The following is a 17273-nucleotide window of genomic DNA, read 5'->3' on the forward strand; positions in this document are numbered from 1 at the left end:
TCTTTGAGAAAGGTGAGAGGTTTGTCTCTGGGTGAACAATTTGTTTCTCCCAGACCTCTCTGAGGAAGGTGAGAAGTTTGTCTCTGAGTGAAAGGTCTGTTTCTCCCAGACCTCTCTGAGAAAGGTGAGAGGTTTGTCTCTGGGTGAACAATTTGTTTCTCCCAGACCTCTCTGAGGAAGGTGAGAAGTTTGTCTCTGAGTGAACAATTTGTTTCTCCCAGACCTCTCTGAGGAAGGTGAGAAGTTTGTCTCTGAGTGAAAGGTCTGTTTCTCCCAGACCTTTCTGAGAAAGGTGAGAGGTTTGTCTCTGAGTGAACAATTTGTTTCTCCCAGACCTCTCAGGGGGAAGGTAAGCGGTTTTTCTTTGTGTGAAAGGTCTGTTTCTCCTAGACCGCTCTGAGGAAGGTGAGAGGATTTTCTGAGTGAAAGGTTTATTCCATCTGACGTCACTGAGGAAGGTGAAAGGTTAGCCTCGGACTTCTCGAGGGAGGCAAGAGGTTTCCCTTGACTTAATTAAAAGGTTGGGAGGTGTGTCCTCGACTTCAATAGAAGTGGTAAGAGGTATAACCCGGCTTGTCCTCACTGAGGCAAGGGTCTGTGCCCGTCGTCCTCAAGGGAAGTGTCGGTCTGTCCCTGACATGTGAGAGACTGTAGAAGTTTGTCTCCGAGTTGCCTAAGGCGTGGGGGAGGGCTAAAGATTGCCCCCGTGTTCCTTAGGGGTGGTGTCCATTAGTCCTGGGTGGTGAATGGATCTGATGCGCGCACAGCCCCCACCCCACTCCTCGAAGCCTACCTCCCGAGGCTGCAGCGCGGAGGGCGGAGCGGGGAGTGCTGTGTGCAGAGGAGCGCTGTGGAGACGAGAGGTGCGCCGTGCTCGCTGCAGCTGCTGCTGAGCCCGCTCTGCGGCGGGAGCTCTGACGCCCGCCATGAAGCAGCCCAGACACCCGGAGCCGCTATAAAAGAGCCGCTGCTTCGGGAGGCTCAGTGTCAGCGAGGAGCCGGGGGAGCCGGGAGGAGCGAGGCGCAGGCAGCACTGCACCCAGGATCAGCCCTGCACCCGGGACCAGCACTGCACCCGGCACCAGCCCTGCACCCGGGACCAGCACTGCACCCGGGACCAGCCCTGCAGAGCCCTGCACCCCGGACCAGCCCTGCAGCCCGGACCAGCCTTGCACCCGGGATCAGCCCTGCACCCCGGACCAGCCCTGCACCCCGGACCAGCCCTGCACCGGGACCAGCCCTGCACCCCTGACCAGCACTGCACCCCAGACCAGCCCTGTGACCAGCCCTGCACCCGGGACCAGACCTGCACCCCGGACCAGCCCTGCAAAGTCCTGCACCCCGGACTAGCCCTGGGAACAGCCCTACACCCGGGACCAGCCCTGCACCCCGGACCAGCCCTGCGCCGGGACCAGCCTTGCACCCCAGACCAGCCCTGAGACCAGCCCTGCACCCGGGACCAGCCCTGCAAAGTCCTGCACCCCGGACCAGCCCTGTGACCAGCCCTGCGCACGGGACCAGCCCTGCACCCCGGACCAGCCCTGCGCCGACGGCCGGGGCTCACCTGCACAGGTAGGACCTCACTTACGGACCAGGGCCATACGAGCTAGAACCCAGGACTCCTACCCCCGCCCACCACCACCACAATCCTCCGGACCGGCTCACCTGCACAGGTACCGGAGCGCGCGCTTCCGGGCCCCACCTGTGCCAAGGGACCGTCCCTTCTCCAGACCGGGTCACACCTGCACAGGTAGGAGCGCACTTACCGACCAGGGGGCACAGGCTGGAACCCCGGACTCTACCCCGCCCACCGTCACAACAGTCCTCTGGACCGGCTCACCTGCACAGGTAGGAGCGCACTTACCGACCAGGGGGCACAGGCTACAGCCCATGACTCTACCCCCGCCCACCATCACCACAATCCCACGGGCTCACCTGCACAGGTCCCGCAGCGCGCGCTCCCGGGCCCCACCTGTGCCAAGGACCGTCCCTTCTCCAGACCGGCGCTCACGCGCACAGGTAGGAGCTGGAACCCGTAGAACCCTCCAATTACCCCCGACCCCTACCCACCCTTCAGAACCCCCAAAACCTTGGAACCAGCTTAGAACCTCCAGGACCCGCCTGCGCCACGGTCTCCTCCCACCTGCGCAGCGACTGGCTTAGGACCCTCCCGGGCGCCCACAGGAGCGCCAACCCTGGAGTGGCGCTATGGTGCAGGTAGAGCCTCGCATCCTGGGGTAGTCCCCCGTTCTCACAGGACCCCACCTGCGCCACAGCTCACCTGGGCAGGCTCATTCGGACAGGGCTCAGCTCACCTGCTCAGGCAGGAGCTCGCGTGCAGTAAGACCCCTGTCTATGCTATCCAGGACCCAACCTGCGCAAAGCCCCGTCCCCCCCTCCAGACAGTGCTCACCTGCACAGGTGAGACCCCAGTTCTCTCACAACAGGCCCTCTGCTCCCCAGCCTACCCCCGTTCACCGTTCAGAAGTCGCCTGCGTCCCAGTACCCGCCCTCCTCGCTGGGGGGAGGGGTTCGTGTGGACCCATATCACCCCAAGACCACGTCTGCGTCCTAGAACCCCATCAGAACCCCGAAACCACTTCTGCACCCCTGGACCCCAACTGTGTAGCAGACTCAGTGCTGCGCCCCATGTCCGGGCCACTCTCGCACCCCGGCCTAGGGCACCGCTCACCCGAGGCGAGCGACCACCCCCGCTGCGCCCCGAGGAGCACTGCAGGTAGAACAAGCCCGGGCTTCACCTCCCATGCACCCGCTCTGCCCTCTGGGACCACCCCTGCACCCAGGAAACCTGCTGCTCCCATGACCACCCCTGCTTCCAGCACCACCCCTGCACCCAGGACCACCCCTGCACCCAGGAAACCTGCTGCTCCCATGACCTCCCCTGCTTCCAGCACCACCCCTGCACCCAGGACCACCCCTGCACCCAGGAAACCTGCTGCTCCCATGACCACCCCTGCACCCAGGAAACCTGCTGCTTCCATGACCACCCCTGCTTCCAGCACCACCCCTGCACCCAGGACCACCCCTGCACCCAGGAAACCTGCTGCTCCCATGACCCCCCCTGCTTCCAGCACCACCCCATGACCCAGGACCACCCCTGCACCAAGGAAACCTGCTGCTCCCATGACCACCCCTGCTTCCAGCACCACCCCTGCACCCAGGACCACCCCTGCACCCAGGAAACCTGCTGCTCCCATGACCACCCCTGCTTCCAGCACCACCCCTGCACCCAGGACCACCCCTGCACCCAGGAAACCTGCTGCTGCCATGACCACCCCTGCTTCCAGCACCACCCCTGCACCCAGGACCACCCCTGCACTCAGGAAACCTGCTGCTCCCATGACCACCCTTGCACCCAGGACCACCCCTGCACCCAGGAAACCTGCTGCTCCCATGACCACCCCTGCTTCCAGCACCACCCCTGCACCCAGGAAACCTGCTGCACCCATGACCACCCCTGCTTCCAGCACCACCCCTGCACCCAGGACCACCCCTGCACCCAGGAAACCTGCTGCTCCCATGACCACCCCTGCTTCCATCACCACCCCTGCACCCAGGAAACCTGCTGTGCTGCTCCCATGACCACCCCTGCTTCCAGCACCACCCCTGCACCCAGGACCACCCCTGCACCCAGGAAACCTGCTGCTCCCATGGCCACCCCTGCTTCCAGCACCACCCCTGCACCCAGGACCACCCCTGCACCCAGGAAACCTGCTGCTGCCATGACCACCCCTGCTTCCAGCACCACCCCCTGCACCCAGGACCACCCCTGCACTCAGGAAACCTGCTGCTCCCATGACCACCCTTGCACCCAGGACCACCCCTGCACCCAGGAAACCTGCTGCTCCCATGACCAGCCCTGCTTCCAGCACCACCCCTGCACCCAGGAAACCTGCTGCACCCATGACCACCCCTGCTTCCAGCACCACCCCTGCACCCAGGACCACCCCTGCACCCAGGAAACCTGCTGCTCCCATGACCACCCCTGCTTCCATCACCACCCCTGCACCCAGGAAACCTGCTGTGCTGCTCCCATGACCACCCCTGCTTCCAGCACCACCCCTGCACCCAGGACCACCCCTGCACCCAGGAAACCTGCTGCTCCCATGGCCACCCCTGCTTCCAGCACCACCCCTGCACCCAGGACCACCCCTGCACCCAGGAAACCTGCTGCTCCCATGGCCACCCCTGCTTCCAGCACCACCCCTGCACCCAAGATCACCCCTGCACCCAGGAGACCTGCTGCACCCATGACCACCCCTGCTTCCAGCACCACCCCTGCACCCAGGACAACCCCTGCACCCAGGAAACCTCATGCACCCAGGACCACCCATGCTTCCAGCACCACCCCTGCACCCAGGAACACCCCTGCACCCAGGAAACCTGCTGCTACCATGACCACACGTGCTTCCAGCACCACCCCTGGACCCAGGAAACCTGCTGCTCCCATGACCACCCCAGCACCCAGGACCACCCCTGCACCCAGGACCACCCTGCACACAGGAAACCTGCTGCTCCCATGACCACCCCTGCTTCCAGCACCACCCCTGCACCCAGGACCACCCTGCACACAGGAAAGCTACTGCACACATGACCACCCCTGCTTCCAGCACAACCGTGCACACAGGAAACCTGCTGCACCCAGGACCACCCCTGCACCCAGGACCACCCCTGCACCCATGACCACCCTGCATACAGTAAAGCTATTGCACCCATGACCACCCCAGCTTCCAGCACCACCCCTGCACCCAGGATACCCCATGCGCCCAGGACCAGCCATGCTTCCAGCACCACCCCTGCACCCAGGATACCCCATGCACCCGGGACCATCCATGCTTCCAGCACCACCCCTGCACCCAGGACCACCCCTGCACCCAGGAAACCTGCTGCACCCATGACCACCCCTGCTTCCAGCACCACCCCTGCACCCAGGACCACCCTGCACACAGGAAAGCTACTGCACACATGACCACCCCTGCTTCCAGCACAACCGTGCACACAGGAAACCTGCTGCACCCAGCACCACCCCTGCACCCAGGACAACCCTGCACACAGGACCACCCCAGCTTCCAGCACCACCCCTGCACCCAGGACACCCCCTGCGCCCAGGACCACCCCTGCACCCCATGACCTCCGATGCACCTGTGGAGCACATCCGCTGCACCCCCTTCACCCAGGACCACCCCTGCACCCCATGACCTCCGATGCACCTGTGGAGCACACCCTGCCCCCCCCCTGCACCAGGACCACCTCTGCACCCATGACCTCCGATGCACCTGTGGAGCACACCTTGCACCCCCTGCACCCAGCCGACTCCCTGAACCCTGTACACGCGCTCCCTTCGCTGTGAAGTACGTCTCCTGCGCACAGGAGCGATCCCTGCAAACATCAGCAGCAGCAGGGAAGGGGAAGGGCGCAGGGGGCGGGGGTGGGGGGGGGCGACACTGTCTGAAAGACGCATCACCTGTTAGAGGGGAGCAGCACCAGTGATGGTGAACTGCACCAGAGAGAGGGAGCAGCACCAGTGATGGTGAACTGAACCAGGGAGAGGGAACTGCATCAAGTACAGGGAACAGCACCAGTGATAGTGAACAGCACCAGTCATAGTGAACCGCACCAGTGGTAATGAACTGCACCAGAGAGAGGGAGCAGCACCAGTGATGGTGAACTGCACCAGTGATAGTGAACTGCACCAAAGAGAGGGAGCAGCACCAGTGATGGTGAACTGAACCAGGGAGAGGGAACTGCACCAGGTACAGGGAACAGCACCAGTGATAGTGAACAGCACCAGTCATAGTGAACTGCACCAGTGGTAATGAACTGCACCAGAGAGAGGGAGCAGCACCAGTGATGGTGGACTGCACCAGTGATAGTGAACTGCACCAGAGAGAGGGAGCAGCACCAGTGATGGTGAACTGCACCAGTGATAGTGAACTGCACCAGTGGTAGTGAACTGCACCGAGAGAGGGAGCAGCACCAGTGATTGTGAACTGCACCAGAGACAGGGAACAGCACCAGTGATGGTGAACTGCACCAGAGAGAGGGGGCAGCACCAGTGATGGTGAACTGCACCAGTGATAGTGAACTGCACCAGAGAGAGGGAGCAGCACCCATGATGGCGAACTGCACCAGTGATAGTGAACTGCACCAGAGAGAGGGAGCAGCACCAGTGATGGTGAACTGCACCAGTGATAGTGAACTGCACCAGAGAGAGGGAGCAGCACCAGTGATGGTGAACTGCACCCGTGATAGTGAACTGCACCAGAGAGAGGGAGCAGCACCAGTGATGGTGAACTGCACCAGTGATAGTGAACTGCACCAGTGGTAGTGAACTGCACCGAGAGAGGGAGCAGCACCAGTGATTGTGAACTGCACCAGAGACAGGGAACAGCACCAGTGATGGTGAACTGCACCAGAGAGAGGGGGCAGCACCAGTGATGGTGAACTGCACCAGGTACAGGGAACAGCACCAGTGATAGTGAACTGTACCAGTGCTAGTGAACTGCACCAGTGATCGTGAACTGCACCAGAGAGAGGGAGCAGCACCAATGATGGTGAACTGCACCAGTGATAGTGAACTGCACCAGAGAGAGGGAGCAGCACCAGTGATGGTGAACTGAACCAGTGATAGTGAACTGCACCAGTGGTAGTGATTTGCGCCAGTGATAGTGAACTGCACCAGTGGTAGTGAACTGCACCAGAGAGAGGGAGCACCACCAGTGATAGTGAACTGCACCAGTGGTAGTGAATGGCATCAGAGAGAGGGAGCAGCACCAGTGATGGTGAACTGAACCAGGGAGAGGGAGCAGCACCAGTGATGGTGAACTGAACCAGGGAGAGGGAGCAGCACCAGTGAAAGTGAACAGCACCAGGGAGAAGGAGCAGCACCAGTGATGGTAACCTGCACCAGTGAAAGTGAACTGCACCAGAGAGAGGGAGCAGAACAAGTGATGGTTAACTACACCAGTGATAGTAAACTGAACCAGGGAGAGGGAGCAGCACCAGTGATGGTGAACTGAACCAGGGAGAGGGAGCAGCACCAGTGAAAGTGAACAGCACCAGGGAGAAGGAGCAGCACCAGTGATGGTAACCTGCACCAGTGAAAGTGAACTGCACCAGAGAGAGGGAGCAGCACCAGTGATTGTGAACTTCACCAGAGAGAGGGAGCAGCACCAGTGCTGGTGAACTGCACCAGTGATAGTGAACTGCACCAGAGAGAGGGAGCAGCACCAGAGATGGTGAACTGCACCAGTAATAGTGAACTGCACTTGTGGTAGTGAACTGCACCAGAGAGAGGGAGCAGCACGAGTGATTGTGAACTGCACCAGGGAGAGGGATCAGCACCAGTGATGGTACACTGCACCAGGGAGAGGGAGCAGCACCAGTGATGGTGAACTGCACCAGTGATGGTGAACAGCACCAGAGAGAGGGAGCAGCACCAGTGATGGTGAACTGCACCAGAGAGAGGCCACAGCACCAGTGATAGTGAACTGCACCAGGGAGAGGGAACTGCACCAGAGAGTGGGAGCAGCACCACTGATAGTGAGCTGCACCAGGGAAAGGGAACAGCACCAGTGATGGTGAACTGCACCAGGGAGAGGGAACTGCACCAGTGATGGTGAACTGCATCAGTGACAGTGAACTGCACCAGAGAGAGGGAGCAGCACCAGTGATGGTGAACTGCGCCAGGGAGGGGGAACTACACCAGAGAGAGGGAGTAGCACCAGTGATGGTGAACTGCACAAGGGAGAGGCAACAGCACCAGTGATGGTGAACTGCACCAGAGAAAGGCAACAGCACTTGTGATAGTGAACTGCACCAGGGAGAGGGAACTGCACCAGAGAGAGGGAGCAGCACCACTCACAGTGAACAGCACCAGGGAGAGGGAACAACACCAGTAATGGTGAACTGCACCAGTGATGGTGAACTGCACCAGGGAGAGGGAGCAACCCCAGTGACAGTGAACAGCACCAGGGAGAGGGAACTGCACCCGTGATGGTGAACTGCACCAGGTACAGGTAACAGCAGCAGTGATGGTAAACTGTACCAGGGAGAGGAAACTGCCCAAGTGACAGTGAACAGCACCAGGGAGGGGGAATTGCACCAGTGATGGTGAACTGCACCATAGAGAGGGAGCAGCACCAGTAACAGTGAGCAGCACCATGGAGATGGAATAGCACCAGTGATGGTGAACTGCACCAGGTACAGGGAACAGCTCCAGTGACAGTGAACAGCACCAGGGAGAGGGAACTGCACCAGTGATGGTGAACTGCGCCAGGTACAGCGAACAGCACCAGTGATGGTGAACTGGATCAGGGAGAGTGATCTGCACCAGGGAGAGGGAGCAGCACCAGTGACGGTGAACTGCACCAGGGAGAGGGATCAGCCCCCGTGATGGTGAACTGAACCAGGGAGAGGGAGCATCACCAGTGACATTGAACAGCACCAGGGAGAGGAAACAGCACTAGTGATGGTGAACTGCCCCAGGGAGAGGGAGCAGCACCAGTGATAGTGAACTGCACCAGTGATGGTGAACTGCACCAGAGAGAGGGAGCAGCACCAGTGATGGTGAACTGCTCCACAGAGAGGGAACAGCACCATTGATGGTCGACTGCACCAGAGAGAGGGAACAGCACCAGTGATGGTGAACTGCAACAGAGAGAGGGAACATCACCAGTGATGGTGATTGCAACAGAGAGAGGGAACAGCACCAGTGATGGTGAACTGCACCAGAGAGAGGGAACAGAACCAGTGATGCTGAACTGCAAAAGAGAGAGGGAACAGCACCAGTAATGGCAAACTGCACCAGTGATGGTGAACTTCACCAGTGATGGTGAACTGCAGCAGAGACAGGGAGCAGCACCAGTGATGGTGAACTGCACCAGGGAGTGGGAACTGCGCCAGCGAGAGGGAGCAGCACCAGTGATGGTGAACTGCAACAGGGAGAGGGAACAGCACCAGTGATGGTGAACTGCACCAGAGAGAGACAACAGCGCTAGTGATAGTGAACTGCACCAGGGAGAGGGAACTACACCAGAGAGAGGGAGCAGCACCAGAGATGGTGAATGCACCACGGAGAGGGAACAGCACCAGTGATGGTGAAATGCACCAGAGAGAGGCAACAGCACCAGTGATACTGAACCGCACCAGGGAGAGCGATAAGCACCCGTGATAGTGAACTGAACAAGGGAGAGGGAGCAGCACCAGTGATGGTGAACTGAACCAGGTAGAGGAAGCAGCAACAGTGACAGTGAAAAGCACCAGGGAGAGGGAGCAGCACCAGGGATGGTGAAATGCACCAGTGATAGTGAACTGCACCAGAGAGAGGGAGCAGAACAAGTGATAGTTAACTGCACCAGTGATAGTGAACTGCACCAGAGAGAGGGAGCGGCACCAGTGATGTGAACTGCACCAGTGATAGTGAACTGCACCAGTGATAGTGAACTTCACCAGTGGTAGTAAACTGCACCAGAGAGAGGGAGCAGCTCCAGTGATGGTGAACTGCACCAGAGAGAGGGAGCAGCACCAGTGATGTTGAACTGCACCAGTGATAGTGAACTTCCCCAGTGATAGTGAACTGCACCAGGTACAGGGAACAGCACCAGTGATAGCGAACTGCACCAGGAACAGGGAACAGCACCAGTGATGGTAAACTGCACCAGTGATGGTGAACTGAACCAGGGAGAGGGAGCAGCACCAGTAACATTGAACAGCACCAGGGAGAGGAAACAGCACTAGTGATGGTGAACTGCCCCAGGGAGAGGGAGCAGCACCAGTGATAGTGAACTGCACCAGTGATGATGAACTGCACCAGAGAGAGGGAGCAGCACCAGTGATGGTGAACTGCTCCACAGAGAGGGAACAGCACCATTGATGGTCGACTGCACCAGAGAGAGGGAACAGCACCAGTGATGGTGAACTGCAACAGAGAGAGGGAACATCACCAGTGATGGTGATTGCAACAGAGAGAGGGAACAGAACCAGTGATGCTGAACTGCAAAAGAGAGAGGGAACAGCACCAGTAATGGCAAACTGCACCAGTGATGGTGAAATTCACCAGTGATGGTGAACTGCAGCAGAGACAGGGAGCAGCACCAGTGATGGTGAACTGCACCAGGGAGAGGGAACTGCGCCAGAGAGAGGGAGCAGCACCAGTGATGGTGAACTGCACCAGAGAGAGGGAGCAGCACCAGTGATGGTGAACTGCTCCACAGAGAGGGAACAGCACCTTTGATGGTCGACTGCACCAGAGAGAGGGAACAGCACCAGTGATGGTGAACTGCCCCAGGGAGAGGGAGCAGCACCAGTGATAGTGAACTGCACCAGTGATGATGAACTGCACCAGAGAGAGGGAGCAGCACCAGTGATGGTGAACTGCTCCACAGAGAGGGAACAGCACCATTGATGGTCGACTGCACCAGAGAGAGGGAACAGCACCAGTGATGGTGAACTGCAACAGAGAGAGGGAACATCACCAGTGATGGTGAACTGCACCAGAGAGAGGGAACAGAACCAGTGATGCTGAACTGCAAAAGAGAGAGGGAACAGCACCAGTAATGGCAAACTGCACCAGTGATGGTGAAATTCACCAGTGATGGTGAACTGCAGCAGAGACAGGGAGCAGCACCAGTGATGGTGAACTGCACCAGGGAGAGGGAACTGCGCCAGAGAGAGGGAGCAGCACCAGTGATGGTGAACTGCAACAGGGAGAGGGAACAGCACCAGTGATGGTGAACTGCACCAGAGAGAGGCAACAGCGCTAGTGATAGTGAACTGCACCAGAGAGAGGGAACTACACCAGAGAGAGGGAGCAGCACCAGTGATACTGAACCGCACCAGGGAGAGCGATAAGCACCTGTGATGGTGAACTGAACAAGGGAGAGGGAGCAGCACCAGTGATGGTGAACTGAACCAGGGAGAGGAAGCAGCACCAGTGACAGTGAAAAGCACCAGGGAGAGGGAGCAGCACCAGTGATGGTGAACTGCACTAGTGATAGTGAACTGCACCAGAGAGAGGGTGCAGAACAAGTGATAGTTAACTGCACCAGTGATAGTGAACTGCACCAGAGAGAGGGAGCGGCACCAGTGATGTGAACTGCACCAGTGATAGTGAACTTCACCAGTGGTAGTAAACTGCACCAGAGAGAGGGAGCAGCACCAGTGATGGTGAACTGCACCAGAGAGAGGGAGCAGCACCAGTGATGTTGAACTGCACCAGTGATAGTGAACTTCCCCAGTGATAGTGAACTGCACCAGGTACAGGGAACAGCACCAGTGATAGTGAACTGCACCAGGAACAGGGAACAGCACCAGTGATGGTAAACTGCACCAGTGATAGTGAACTGCACCAGAGAGAGGGAGCAGCACCAGTGATGGTGAACTGCCCCAGTGATAGTGAACTGCGCAGAGAGAGAGGGAGCAGCACCAGTGATGGTTAACTGCACCAGTGATAGTGAACTGCACCAGTGGTAGTGAACTGCACCAGAGAGAGGGAGAAGCACCAGTAACAGTGAACTGTACCAGTGATAGTGAACTGCACCAGAGAGAGGGAGCAGCACCAGCGATTGTGAACTGCACCATAGAGAGGGAACAGCACCAGTGATGGTGAACTTAACCAGATAGAGGGAGCAGCACCAGTGATGGTGAACTGAACCAGGGAGAGGGAGCAGCACTAGTGACAGTGAACAGCACCATGGAGAGGGAGCAGCACAAGTGATGGCGAACTGCACCAGTGATAGTGAATTGCACCAGAGAGAGGGAGCAGCACCAGTGATGGTGAACTGCACCAGGGAGAGGGAGCAGCCCCAGTGATGGTGAACTGAACTAGGGAGAGGGAGCAGCACCAGTGACAGTGAACAGCACCAGGGAGAGGGAACAGCACTAGTGATGGTGAACTGCCCCAGGGAGAGGGAGCAGCACCAGTGATGGTGAAATGCACCAGTGATGGTGAACTTAACCAGATAGAGGGAGCAGCACCAGTGATGGTGAACTGAACCAGGGAGAGGGAGCAGCACAAGTGACAGTGAACAGTGCCATGAAGAGGGAGGAGCACCAGTGATGGTGAACTGCACCAGTGATAGTGAATTGCACCAAAGAGAGTGAGCAGCACCAGTGATGGTGAACTGCACTAGTGATAGTGACCTGAACCATTAGTAGTGATCTGCACCCGTGAGAGGGAGCAGCACCAGTGACGGTGAATTGCACCAGGTAGAGGGAGCAGCCTCAGTGATGGTGAACTGAACCAGGGAGAGGGAGCAGCACCAGTGACAGTGAACAGCACCAGGGAGAAAGAACAGCACTAGTGATGGTGAACTGCCCCAGGGAGAGGGAGCAGCACCAGTGATGGTGAACTGCACCAGTGATGGTGAACTGCACCAGAGAGAGGGAGCAGCACCAGTGATGGTGAACTGCTCCACAGAGAGGGAACAGCACCATTGATGGTCGACTGCACCAGAGAGAGGGAACAGCACCAGTGATGGTGACTGCAACAGAGAGAGGGAACAGCACCAGTGATTGTGAACGGCAACAGAGAGAGGGAACAGCACCAGTGATGGTTAACTGCTCCAGAGAGAGGGAACAGAACCAGTGATGTTGAACTGCAAAAGAGAGAGGGAACAGCACCAGTGATGGCGAACTGCACCAGTGATGGTGAACTTCACCAGTGATGGTGAACTGCACCAGGGAGAGGGAACTGTACCAGAGAGAGGGAGCAGCACCAGTGATGGTGAACTGCAACAGGGAGAGGGAACAGCACCAGTGATAGTGAACTGCTCCAGAGAGAGACAACAGCGCTAGTGATAGTGAACTGCACCAGGGAGAGGGTACTGCACCAGAGAGAGGGAGCAGCACCAGTGATGGTGAAATGCGCCAGAGAGAGGCAACAGCACCAGTGATGGTAAACTGCACCAGAGAGAGGGAGCAGCACCAGTGATGGTGAACTGCCCCAGTGGTATTGAACTGCACCAGAGAGAGGGAGCAGCACCAGTGATGGAGAACTGCACCAGTGATGGTTAACTGCACCAGTGATAGAGAACTGCACCAGTGGTAGTGAACTGCACCAAAGAGAGGGAGGAGCACCAGTAACAGTGAAATGCAACAGTGATAGTGAACTGCACCAGGGAGAGCGAACAGCACCCGTGATGGTGAACTGAACCAGGGAGAGGGAGCAGCACCAGTGATGGTGAACTGAACCAGGGAAAGGGAGCAGCACCAGTGATGGTGAACTGCACCAGTGATGGTGAACTGCACCAGAGAGAGGGAGCAGCACCAGTGATGGTGAACTGCTCCACAGAGAGGGAACAGCACCATTGATGGTCGACTGCACCAGAGAGAGGGAACAGCACCAGTGATGGTGACTGCAACAGAGAGAGGGAACAGCACCAGTGATTGTGAACGGCACCAGGGAGAGGGAGCAGTACCAGTGATGGTGAACTGCACCAGTGATAGTGAACTGCACCAGAGAGAGGGAGCAGAACAAGTGATGGTTAACTGCACCAGTGATTGTGAACTGCACCCGAGAGAGGGAGCGGCACCAGTCATAGTGAACTGCACCAGTGGTAGTGAACTGTACCAGAGATTGGGAGCAGCACCAGTGATTGTGATCTGCACCAGAGAGAGGGAGCAGCACCAGTGTTGGTGAACTGTACCAGTGATAGTGAACTGCACCAGAGAGAGGGAGCAGCACCAGTGATTGTGAACTGCACCAGTGATAGCGTACTGCACTTGTGGTAGTGAACTGCACCAGAGAGAGTAAGCAGCACCAGTGATCGTGAACTGCACCAGAGAGAGGGAGCAGCACCAGTGATGGTGAACTGCACCAGGGAGAGGGAACAGCACCAGTGATGGTGAACTGCACCAGAGAGAGGTCACAGCACCAGTGATAGTGAACTGCACCAGGGAGAGGGAACTGCACCCAAAAGAAGGAGCACCACCACTGATAGTGAGCTGCACCAGGTAGAGGGAACAGCAACAGTGATGGTGAATTGCACCAGAGAGAGGGAGCAGCACCAGTGATGGTTAACTGCAACAGTGAGAGGGAACAACACCAGAGAGAGGTAGCAGCACCAGTGATGGTGAACTGCACAGTGATGGTGAACTGCACCAGAGAGAGGGAGTAGCACCAGTGATGGTGAATCGAGCCAAGGAGAGGGAACCACACCAGAAAGAGGGAGCAGCACCAGTGATGGTGAACTGCACCAGGGAGAGAGAACAGCACCAGTGATGGTGAACTGCACCAGAGAGCGGCAACATCACTGGTGATAGTGAACTGCACCAGAGAGAGGAAACTGCACCAGCGAGAGGGAGCAGTACCACTGATAGTGAACAGCACCAGTGATAGTGAACTGCACCAGTGATGGTGAACTGCACCAGGGAGAGGGGCCACACCGGTGATGGTGAACTGCACCAAGCACAGGGAACAGCACCAGTGACTGTGAACAGCACCAGGGAGAGGGAACTGCACCAGTGATGGTGAACTGCACCAGGTACAGGTAACAGCAGCAGTGATGGTAAACTGTACCATGGAGAGGGAACTGCACCAGTGACAGTGAACAGCACCAGGGAGAGGGAACTGCACCAGTGATGGTGAACTGCACCATGGAGAGGGAGCAGCACCAGTGACAGTGAGCAGCACCAGGGAGAGGGACCACACCGGTGATGGTGAACTGCACCAAGCACAGGGAACAGCACCAGTGACTGTGAACAGCACCAGGGAGAGGGAACTGCACCTGTGATCGTGAACTGCACCAGGTACAGGTAACAGCAGCAGTGATGGTAAACTGTACCATGGAGAGGGAACTGCACCAGTGACAGTGAACAGCACCAGGGAGAGGGAACTGCACCAGTGATGGTGAACTGCACCATAGAGAGGGAGCAGCACCAGTGACAGTGAGCAGCACCAGGGAGAGGGACCACACCGGTGATGGTGAACTGCACCAAGCACAGGGAACAGCACCAGTGACTGTGAACAGCACCAGGGAGAGGGAACTGCACCTGTGATCGTGAACTGCACCAGGTACATGTAACAGCAGCAGTGATGGTAAACTGTACCATGGAGAGGGAACTGCACCAGTGACAGTGAACAGCACCAGGTAGAGGGAACTGCACCAGTGATGGTGAACTGCACCATGGAGAGGGAGCAGCACCAGTGACAGTGAGCAGCACCAGGGAGAGGGAGTAGCAGTGATGGTGAACAGCACCAGGTACAGGGAACAGCACCAGTGACAGTGAACAGCACCAGGGAGAGGGAACTGCACCAGTGATGGTGAACTGCACCAGGTACATCGAACAGCACCAGTGATGGTGAACTGCACCAGGTACAGGGAACAGCACCAGTGATGTTGAACTGCACCAGGGAGAGTGAACTGCACCAGGGAGAGGGAGCAGCACCAGTGACGGAGAACTGCACCAAGGAGAGGGAGCAGCCCCAGTGATGGTGAACTGAACCAGGGAGAGGGAACAGCACTAGTGATGGTGAACTGCCCCAGGGATTAGGGAGCAGCACCAGGGATGGTTAACTGCACCAGATTCAGGGAGCTGCACCAGTGATGGTGAACGGCTCCACAGAGAGGGAACAGCACCATTGATGGTCAACTGCACCAGAGAGAGGGAACAGCACCAGTGATGGTGAACTGCAACAGAGAGAGGGAACATCACCAGTGATGGTGAACTGCAACAGAGAGAGGGAACAGCACCAGTGATTGTGAACAGCAACAGAGAGAGGGAACAGCACCAGTGGTGGTGAACTGCACCAGAGAGAGGGAACAGAACCAGTGATGGTGAACTGTAAGAGAGAGGGAACAGCACCAGCGATGGTGAACTGCACCAGTGATGGTGAACGTCACCAGTGATGGTGAACTGCAGCAGAGAGAGGGAGCAGCACCAGTGAGGGTGAGCTGCACCAGTGATGGTGAACTGCACCAGATAGAGAGAGCAGCACCAGTGATGGTGAACTGCACCAGGGAGAGGGAACAGCACCAGTGATGGTGAACTACACCAGAGAGAAAACAACAGAGCTAGTGATAGTGAACTGCACCAGGCAGAGGGAACTGCACCAGAGAGAGGGAGCAGCACCAGTGATGGTGAACTGCACCAGGGAGAGGGAACAGCACCAGTGATGGTGAAATGCACCAGAGAGAGGCAACAGCACCAGTGATAGTGAACTGCACCAGGGAGAAGGAACAGCTCCCGTGATGGTGAACTGCACCAGGTACAGGGAACAGGACCAGTGATGGTGAACAGTACCAGAAGAGGGAACTGCACCAGTGATAGGGAACTGCACCAGTGATGGTGAACTGTACCAAGGAGAGCGAACTGCACCAGTGACAGTGAACAGCATCAGAGAGAGGGAACTGCACCAGGGATGGTGAACTGCACCAGGGATAGGGAGCAGCACCAGTGACAGTGAGCAGCACCAGGGAGAGGGAACAGCACCAGTTATGGTGAACTGCACCAGGTACAGGGAACAGCACCAGTGACATTGAACAGCACCAGGGAGAGGGAACTGCACCAGTGATGGTCAACTGCACCGGGGAGAGGGAGCAGCACCAGTGATGGTGAACTGCACCAGTGATGGTGAACTGCACCAGGTACAGGGAACAGCACCAGTGATGGTGAATTGCACCATATACAGGGAACAGCACCAGTGATGGTGAACTGCAATAGGGAGAGAGAGCAGCACCAGTGATGGTGAACTGAACCAGGGAGATGGAGCAGCACCAGTGACAGTGAACAGCACCAGGGAGAGGGAACAGCAGCAGTGATGGTGAACTGCCCCAGGGAGAGGGAGCAGCACCAGTGATGGTGAACTGCACCGGTGATGGTGAACTGCACCAGAGAAAGGGAGCAGCAGCAGTGATGGTGAACTGCTACACAGAGAGGGAACAGCACCATTGATGGTGAACTGCATCAGAGAGAGGGAACAGCACCATTGATGGCAAACTGCAACAGAGAGGGAACATCACCAGTGATGGTGAACTGCACCAGAGAGAGGGAACAGCACCAGTGATGGTGAACTGCACCAGAGAGAGGGAGCAGCACCGGTGATGGTGAACCGCACCAGGGAGAGGGAACTGCACCCAAGAGAGGCAACAGCACCAGTGATAGTGAACTGCAACAGGGAGCGGGAACAACACCAGTGATGGTGAACTGCACCAAGTACAGGGAACAGCGCCAGTGATCGTGAACTGTACCAGGGAGAGGGAACTGCACCAGTGATAGAGAACTACATCAGTAATGTTGAACTGTACCAGGGA

The 17273-nt window shown here is 57.7% G+C and overlaps 1 protein-coding gene across 1 annotated transcript in view; it reads left to right on the plus strand.

Moving 5' to 3' along the window:
- The first annotated feature begins 871 nt into the window (after positions 1–871).
- The window catches only part of C2CD4C (C2 calcium dependent domain containing 4C), a 155541-nt gene continuing 139139 nt past the window's right edge, over positions 872–17273 (plus strand). The window contains exon 1 of the mRNA XM_086946312.1: positions 872–1572. The gene's annotated coding sequence lies outside the window, so the exon portion shown is untranslated. The remainder of the gene's footprint in view (positions 1573–17273) is intronic.

This window comes from Lissotriton vulgaris, chromosome 12 (genome assembly GCF_964263255.1).
Source record: "Lissotriton vulgaris chromosome 12, aLisVul1.2, whole genome shotgun sequence".
Lineage (NCBI taxonomy): Eukaryota > Metazoa > Chordata > Amphibia > Caudata > Salamandridae > Lissotriton > Lissotriton vulgaris.